Genomic DNA, 9,207 nt, shown 5'->3' on the forward strand with positions numbered 1-9,207 from the left:
TATAGTCAAGATAGTTTTCTTTCTATAAATGTTTATTTTTTGTGTATCTTGATTCTTAATAATTTGTTAGAGGACGTAAATACGCCGTCTTTATTCAATTGGCTGACTTCAACTGTATTAGATGTAGTTATTTGGGGGATACTTTGAAGTTAAAGAATACTTCCTCATTTGACAATCTGTTTTAGCTTAGAGATCAAAGGAGAATGGTGCACGCAGAATCTAAATAGTGTGGTCAAAATATTCCAGGTTGTGTTTTTGAATCTAATGCTGGGGCCCCAAGTGGCCGAGTGGTCTTCTAAAGCACTAAAACATCAGTCTAATGCTAAATTTTTACTATAATAGAACAATGGTGTACGCGACATGATACATATAGTACAGTGTACTCGACGAGAATCTATATTAATTATATTACATTCCATTTCAGAGTTATGTACATGTAGTTAATCTGATGTGGGCGCGAGGCTGGATGGAGATGGCGGCATATCATATAGACCTAATATTTTCAAAACTCGATTAGGAACGAAGTCCTTAGTTAAAATAAACATATTAATGTGCTTTAAATAATTGATCTTAGCTTATTCTTCGACGTCTTTCTCAGACTTTGAATTTATTGTGAACGTGTCGGTGGACTGGATACTTGTATAGAATTGACGGGACAGGGAAGTCGACACAAAAGTTGATCTGTGTAAAGTTTTGTTTTGAACGTTAGCAGATGAAATTATGGGTGATGCATGGGCAAACAGTGCACAGATAGGTCCAGGTCCGATTGCATTGTATAATGAATTCAGTATGTCGGGTAATCGCTGTAGGTATAAACTATATTCAGTTCAATCGATCGCTCTAAAATAAATCATTACTTCCTTGGGTTATAACTTAGAGGCAAACATCCAGATGTACCATGACATGTACCTTTTGTGAGTAGAATAGTCAATATCTATCTGAGAGACCATTGTTGCACGAAAGATAGGCCCTATTTATTTGCAATAAACAGCTAGATAAGGGCACTGAGTTCAAAATGCTTGAAGTTATTCGCGGTAGGTTTTCCATTTTGCTCTTCATGTTTACACGCTGTCATATTTGATGTACGCTTTTCATACTTGTACATAAAGAAGAATTCGAATTCTATTCACTGAACAAATCAGACTTGACCCAGACTTGACCCAGACTTGACCCAAAAATGCCATCACATCGCTGAAAACAAAAGAAAGTTGAATTCCACTTTAATTGAAGGGTCCAGCTTATGCAGTGTTACAAATTATTCAAAGAAGCCACGACGCAGTCATTATGTTGGTCCATGAATATGTATAGGCTAAATTAACCAGATTAGGTTCCATGCGCTCCCGTTAAGTAAATGATAATTCGCAAACCCGATTACAACCATTGTAACTGATAATACTAACACTTTTCTAAATTATGTTAGCGCCAAAAGAACGTAATTAGGCCTTATCAAATGTATCTGTAAGACATGGTTTAATTACAAAAATGGTCTAATTACATCACTGAGCCCCGTGGGCACAAAATCCTTGCAAGCACGAGGTTTAAAAGTAATTGATAAGCAGATTTACCAGATGTCTTGCAGATTATGCGAACCTGTTTTACACCGTTCCTGTATATGACTTGCAAATCTTTAAGCACATAATCTTTAGATTTAAAACTACTACTGTGAGGGCTTATGCCTTGTAATTTCTACGGTTAACTCTAAAACACGCCAGCAATAAACAAACGATTGGCGTATTCCAACGTTTTCCTTTTATATTGCGTTTATTTATAAGTATATTGTTTAATAATTCAATTATGCAGGCATGCGATCTTTGTTACAGTGATGCAAAAGGTCAACCATATATTCTTTAGTTGGAATGAGTGAAACTTTGGTGGAATTTCATCGGTATAATTTCAAAACTGTTATTTACGGGTTTGTTACCAACATATATTAAACGAAGGCGTGATAATCTAAAAAGCTATCAATGAATAATAATCAAATTTTTATAACTAATTAAATATACACATGACAATTGATTTTGTACTGGCATTTAAAACATTTTTCTGCAACCACTTTTCTGAGCCAACAGGTTGGTTTGTAATGATTTAAGCTGGCAAAGTGACTCTTTTTATGTTTTTGTGCTTTAATTATTAGAGGTGTATGTTATGTATGATGTACTTTGACGTTTCTAAATAAGTTAGCATTTTATTTAAAACAGACATATGTAGAGTGGGTATTGCCAGATCTGGTATTGGAAGTCCGTGCAAGCTGGATGCAATCATTCTGGTCCGTCACGTGACTTGCACTTTACATAATTTATGAAAATATATTTAGGGGCAATACATCTGCAGATTTTATGCATCATATTTAAATGAATACGTTGTATATCCGCTTGAATATTTTGCATGCATTGAACAAAATGAAATCAAATAGAATACTCTATTAACGAAACATACTATATATATATATATATATATATATATATATATATATATATATATATATATATATATATATATATATATATATATATATATATATATATATATGAATGAAGCCCAAAGCTCCATGATATCGGACACCAGACATACCTTTGAGTGAAAGGCAAATTCTAGCAGTGTTTAGGCGAAGAACATCATTTCCGGTTAAGGTCCAAGTAATTTATTTTATACTGGTATCATCTGACATGGTGTTTAGCTGTGTTTCTGTGAGATCATTATCAGCTGGCGTGTTAACATTTTTTGACTAAATTTATTAACGCTTATACTAGTACATCAACTGTCACATCTGGCATGAGGACGGATGTTCTATGTTAGTTTTGATATATTAGTAAGAGCTAGCTTTACATGGTGAGAGATAGGTATAATTTGTAGATTTTCTCACTATCTCTATGAGGCAAGATCGTTGACAAGCGAGCCACAACGAAAAAAATGTTAACAGATCTTATCCTAGACAATGACAAGCTAAGTTTGATTAAACATGGATAGGAAAAAGATGAAAATAGTGTTCGCTTGTGTTTGCTCTGAGAGATACGTCATATGTAAAAGGGAGCCATGTTTGAAATAATATTGACAGACTATGTCCTAAGATGCATTCGTACTACTTTACAGTAACTTCCTCCCTCCCCCCCCCCCCCGGCCTAGACAAGAAGTCACACATGGCAGTTCCATCTGGTTGCTAGAGGAGCCACATCAAGCACAGTTTTGATAGAGGATGCCCTATTAAACATGATTTAACTAAGAAACTCTCCTCATAAGATGCAACGAAATCGGATCAGTTTTGTTTGTTATAGAACATGTCAAACATTGGCTTTCCTCATAGCTGCCAAGGGAGCAACACTATCTGAAGGAGCAAATGAATTAAACAAGTTCCTCCCAAGTATGATGAAAATTGTTTTAGTCGTTTACAAGAACAGGTCCAAAATTTTTCCTACCATTCTGCTAAGGATACGATATAGTGTAGCCGCCTTGTCCACAGATTTCTTTGTGAGTAGTACTGCATCTTAATCTCTAAATCACTGACAGGTACTTGAAAGTAACATAGATATTCTATCTTCTAAGTATGTGGCATTCATATTTGTTTTGTCTTGATATAGTGTAATAGTCTAAAACATATGACTATATATTAAGGTGTATATATATTGCGTTCAAAAATGTCCATTACTTTACGTTTTGCCATTTTCTTGCAGAACATCGTAAACTGGCAAAGCCAAGGAGAGTGTGCACAGACAAATACACAGAAGCAGTGACAGTTGGTGATACTCCACAGTTCAATCGCACAATTTCCCAATTTGAGCATACAAATCTGTCTCTGCATTATGTGTAGTAAATAGTCACTTCTCAATGAGCTAACCAGAAACCAAAATAATGTTTCGTGGACGACACGTTGCGACGCCTCAGCAGTAAGAAATGTATACCAAATGTGAGGCTTCTAATACAAAATTCGACTACTGCCATATATGTACAGTATCAGAGAAATGGTAGTTCAGAATTCACTCACGAAACGTCACTGGCCATGCTGGAAAAATACGACAAAGTTTTGCAGGTGAACACCATGCGGAGATCTCCAGGCACTCTTGCAGAGAAGGGTCTGCTTATAAAAGCATGACTGTAAGACAAAAACATGCATCTTTTGTCAACAACAGACAAAGTATATCTAAGGAACAACTAGTCATGAACCCACTAATTCAGCGGTAGAACACATAGCTGACAGAACAGTTCGTGACGTCGCAAACTAAACCCTAGATGAAAAAGTATCGTCGTAACCTCAAAGGATATTGCTGCACCAGAAGAACACTATCATTCAACGTGTCACAGAGGCTATACAAAAGTAGCAACAGATCCATACTCAAAGTGGCGAAGTGGAAGCTTGTTACCAAAAGATGGAGAGGGCTGTTCTCGACATGAAATTCGAAAGCATCCAGGAACACAAATGAAATAGATGTGATTATACGTTAAACCAAACACAATCATTTAAGCGGAAATTGTCAGATGGAGATTGGGGACTCTGCATTATTTCACGATGGATCGCCCAGAGTGTGTCAGATCATACAGCTTGTCACTTGAATCGGTGAGAACCGATCATGAACGCTGGAAGAGGAAACCTGAGGCTTACACCAGACAAAAATATTATGGATATATGATCAGTGAGGCAGCTCTTCTCTTGCCTGACCAAATAAAAAGTGGAATTCACGAACAGTGTTGGCCCATGCACCCTTAAGAACTTAATTCTACATAACTTTCCTTATTGATTGTTTCGCTTATATTTGAATGGCATGCTTGTTGGTAAGCAAGAGTCCTCAGCTAGCAGAAAGCTGAAGTCTAAAAGCAGTCTGTCACTATCCAAAACATTCTTAATGATGTGACTGTAAGTAAAGAGTTAACACTGAAGAACATCCTACTTCTTGGGTTGTCAAAAATCTCACAGGAATGTTGAACTGATCAAAACAATGAATACACAAACCACTCATGCTAATATTCAAGGATAGAAGAGATCGACACTGCCGTATGAATTGAAAAGTTGGAAAGTATCGACACTAACAGTGTCCCTCTTCGTTTAAGTATACAACCTTCCATCTCTACAATATTTGTAGACAAGCAGTTGTACAGGTTGGAGCTGGAATGTCACGTTGTGTCAGTGACATTATTGACGTGGCCTTATTGGTTGATTGATATACTGGAGAACAACTGAACAAATTCACTTCTTCAAGATCCATGAGATACTGTGACCATCTTTTGGGCAAGCTGAACCGTCTGAGGTTTGTGTTGACCTACTGAGTAACAACTCGGCATAAGGTAGAAGCAGATTAACGGAATTTCCAGACACTGCGGCTGCAAAAGGGTGAAAAATGTAATTATAACGTCACGACATCCTAATTAAAGACATTATATGTGATGAAACCGGACAATATTTTGAAAGGTGTAAAATAAAATTATCACTTGTTTCCCCACATAGGGGACATAGTCCAGATCTTGCTTTCATTTCTTAGATAAGAAATGTTGTTGCATATTCCATTTTTCTGGTTGACTCTCTTTTCAGACATGGTGCATTTTTTAATATCGACAGAACTGCTGAAATGGATTTCTGATATTCATTTCATGTCTTCGCTCTTGGAATACCTTTATTCTTGTTCGAATTAGGTTTGCAAAATTCAATTTGTCTGGAAAACTTCCAGTGAAAATAAGACTGCCGAGACAGACTTCCAAATCATAATTTTTGCATACATTATATATAATATACAAAAAGTTATTAGTATGTTTATGGTCAAAAATCAAACTGCCAACAATCTAGAGGAAAATCGTTTTGACATTCAAGATCAAGCTTATCTATGCGAGTTTTCATTGTTATCATCCACAATCATGCAGTAGTAGATCCAAACGGCGATCTTTGAGGGAAACTTTGAACTCTCTGGGTCAAATATCGCTGTATTTTCTCCAATGTTTCAATGTCCTATTATGTCATATTGAACCAAAACTCATAGCAATACAAAGCAAAATGCAATATAAATATTTCAAGGACTTTCACAGAAAGTACATGATCCATTCCGTTTTCATTTAGTCAGTTTGAGTATACCGAGTTAATTATACATTTAGTTTAATCAGAAGAATAGCCTACACGATCATAACATTTCATTGGCTGGAAATAAAGACTCTTGCATATTTAACCTTGCTATCTCAGGAATATCCTGTAATCCTAAAGTAATTCCATTTGATACATCCACTTCCTTAGTTCCAATGACTATTATCCATGATATAATGTAGGGTAAACATGTTAAGTGTGAGTTCTAGATGGAGTCTTTATTCTGACCTTATAATTTTCTAGAAGCAAACTTTGTTTACAGTTTTATAGAAATCCCATTAAGATGACCACATCCTGGGTCCCAGATTGTGTCATAGGTTTTTATATTAAGGTTGAATATGCTAGAATTACCTGTTCCATATCTTAACATCAGTCTTAGTGGAATCAGTTTTAATTGCGTTACATTATTATCATCTTGAATGTCTTAAGGAGTCTAGAACTTTATCTGCTTCTTTCACTCTTCAAGAATCTCTGATAGACTATATAAATTCTAGCCCTAATGAATTGTCTGATATTTTTCCCTGGATAACTAAAGGAATTCAATAGACTGTGGATAGGATTAAACTATTTGGGAATTAATGCAGAGATCTGGAGTATAATTGCTCATTCCAACACTGTCATTTGTTTGTATCGTGTAAAGCACGTATATCGAACTCATTTCGGTTACGAAGGGGAGTTGATCAAGGGTGGGCATTGTCTGCTTTTCTTTTTCTCGTGAACATATATGATTGAATAAATTCACTATGAATAATTGCGGTTTAACAATGGATCGTTTGTATTTATACCTGGTGTTCTTTAAGCAGACGTTACTACACATACTCGTGAATACAGCTAATCAGTAAGCACGGAAGTGGAAATTGACATATAATCCTATCAAGATTAGTTGGTTCATAGTCAGTGTGTTACCGCACTTGCCTCCTACTCGTTGGTGAGAAATCACAAGTCCAGTGTTTTGTTCAGTATTGGATTTATTATGCCTTATTGGGTTCATAGGTGGAGATTGAGACATTTCTCTTTGATGTGTAACATAAACCCTACAAATACAATAAAAAATACATTTACTACAATAATAAATAATATCGTCATCAGTGCATTATTGTTCTGCATGTTTACATTGATTCTCTTTACAGTACATTCAATACGAATAACTTACAACTCCATATAGTTATTAATTATCCATCTAGAGAGATAGTGGACCAACTAAACCTAAACAACAGTCAGTGTTTAGAGCACAAGTAGGGAACAGACAGACAGACAAACAAAGGTATGGACAGAACGATATGCTAATAATAAAATGCAGGTTGATAACCTATTAAAATGTAATAAAATACAGCAACATGCGTTCCCGAGAAATATGCAGAGTACATATAAAATAAACTATTACATTAATCATATTATAAATATATTTACCTTATCATATGGGACAAAGGCCAATTTACATCTTGCAAGCACAAGAATCATCAGGCACTATAATTCAATGCCATGACCAGCACCCTTCAGAAACTCTAATGGACTGACCACTAATATGCTGTTCATACTATGTTGCTTATACAGACAAGTAGCTAACTAACCAATCAGAAAGTTGTTTACCACTTGTCATACAATAGAACAACCCAGCATGACCAGCAATCAGGGTAGTTGCATTGCTCAGTGAACAAAGCTCTTAACAGGCAATCCTGGTTCAAGGTTACCTAAATGGCTAAATATGCGTAAACTGAGAATAACACACTAATTGCAACTGATGACTGTATTTCACTCAATAATAAACATTAACTACATAAAATAATAAAATACCTATTTCTGCCTAATTAAAACATGACAATAGAATTATAAAACATATGCTCCTGCTACAAGTGGAACCAAGGAAGTTTATGCATCAAATGGAATCACTTTTAGATACTCCTAAAACAACAAAGGTGAAATATGCAAGTGTAACAAGAATATATATATATATATATATATATATATATATATATATATATATATATATATATATATATATATATATATATATATTCATATTTTGTATCGCTTTAGCATTTAATTCAGTAAAATATGGTCTCCATAAATTCAGTCATTCATTTATTTGATTGTACTCTATTCTGTAGCAGTTATTACACATTTAGTAATCAGTTTATTTTACTGTTCTATACTTTCTACTGTGTTACACTCAAAGGTGAAATTCAAGAATGTATTAAAACAGTTTTATACATGCTCACTTCTAGTGGATTAGCCGAGTGCCATTTAAATATTGAAAATCCACGTATCGTTATTTTTCCTTTAAACATATATTTCGCAAGTGCTGTTCTAACTGGCTGGTTATCCGATATTGAAAATTAAATTTGTTTTTCTTGATGTGTCTTCTCACACCATATTTGATTTTATTAGGATATAATCTAAAGTAGACCTCAGTGAATTTGTTTTCAACCTGTATGTCATGTCATGAGAATTTATCACCGTAGTAGCAATCATGTTTCTCTGTTCTGTTCCTGACAGTCATATCTCCCATGAATAGATTTTTACAAACAAGATCTGCATTCGTGTCTCCCCTAAGTATGGATACATTTTCAAAAGAATATCTATCATGGACCTAAAAAGAAAAAGACATCGTAATTATATGATGGAATCGTCAGTTTTGGTTGTCAAGAGAAAGTAAGTTGCAAATTAAATTATCTGCTCCAACCCTCTCATTATAAATTTCACGGCTGAAATATTTTGACAAATCAGTTTGTAAGGTGCTGAGTTTGCATAATGATGGTCTGTAAGCTAAGGCGACTGCACAGCTACCTATGCAGCAGCGTGGAATGTGTTCAACAGGAAGCGCTATTACTTAAACTCGTGACACAATTTATCAAGCTTAGATTCTCTGTACAAAGCCTGTATTGACAAACAGATATGTGTCTGGTTAATATTCAATGAATTTCTGCATGTTATGCATGACATCACGTAATTCCATGTTGACATGATGAGCATCATTAAAATTATGACCAAATTACTGTTGACATGATGAGCATCATTAAAATTATGACCAAATTACAAGTCCGGTGTTCATTGGCATTACCTGTTATATTTATCCTAAGTTTGATTTTATTTTAGAATTCCAAAACGATGGATTGTTCATCATCAATTTAAAATCTGTTTCCAGTATA

General features: G+C 34.9%; 1 long non-coding RNA gene across 1 annotated transcript; it reads right to left on the bottom strand.

The window, feature by feature from the left end:
- Positions 1–2,513: 2,513 nt before the first annotated feature.
- Positions 2,514–7,684, bottom strand: LOC149774989 (uncharacterized). The gene is made up of 2 exons (XR_016416659.1): positions 7,469–7,684; positions 2,514–5,310 (listed from the first exon to the last, which is right to left on the bottom strand). It is a non-coding gene; the product is annotated as an uncharacterized LOC149774989 (long non-coding RNA).
- Positions 7,685–9,207: the final 1,523 nt, after the last annotated feature.

This window comes from Sinohyriopsis cumingii, unplaced genomic scaffold (assembly GCF_028554795.1).
Source record: "Sinohyriopsis cumingii isolate HCF-2022 unplaced genomic scaffold, ASM2855479v2 utg000043l, whole genome shotgun sequence".
Lineage (NCBI taxonomy): Eukaryota > Metazoa > Mollusca > Bivalvia > Unionida > Unionidae > Sinohyriopsis > Sinohyriopsis cumingii.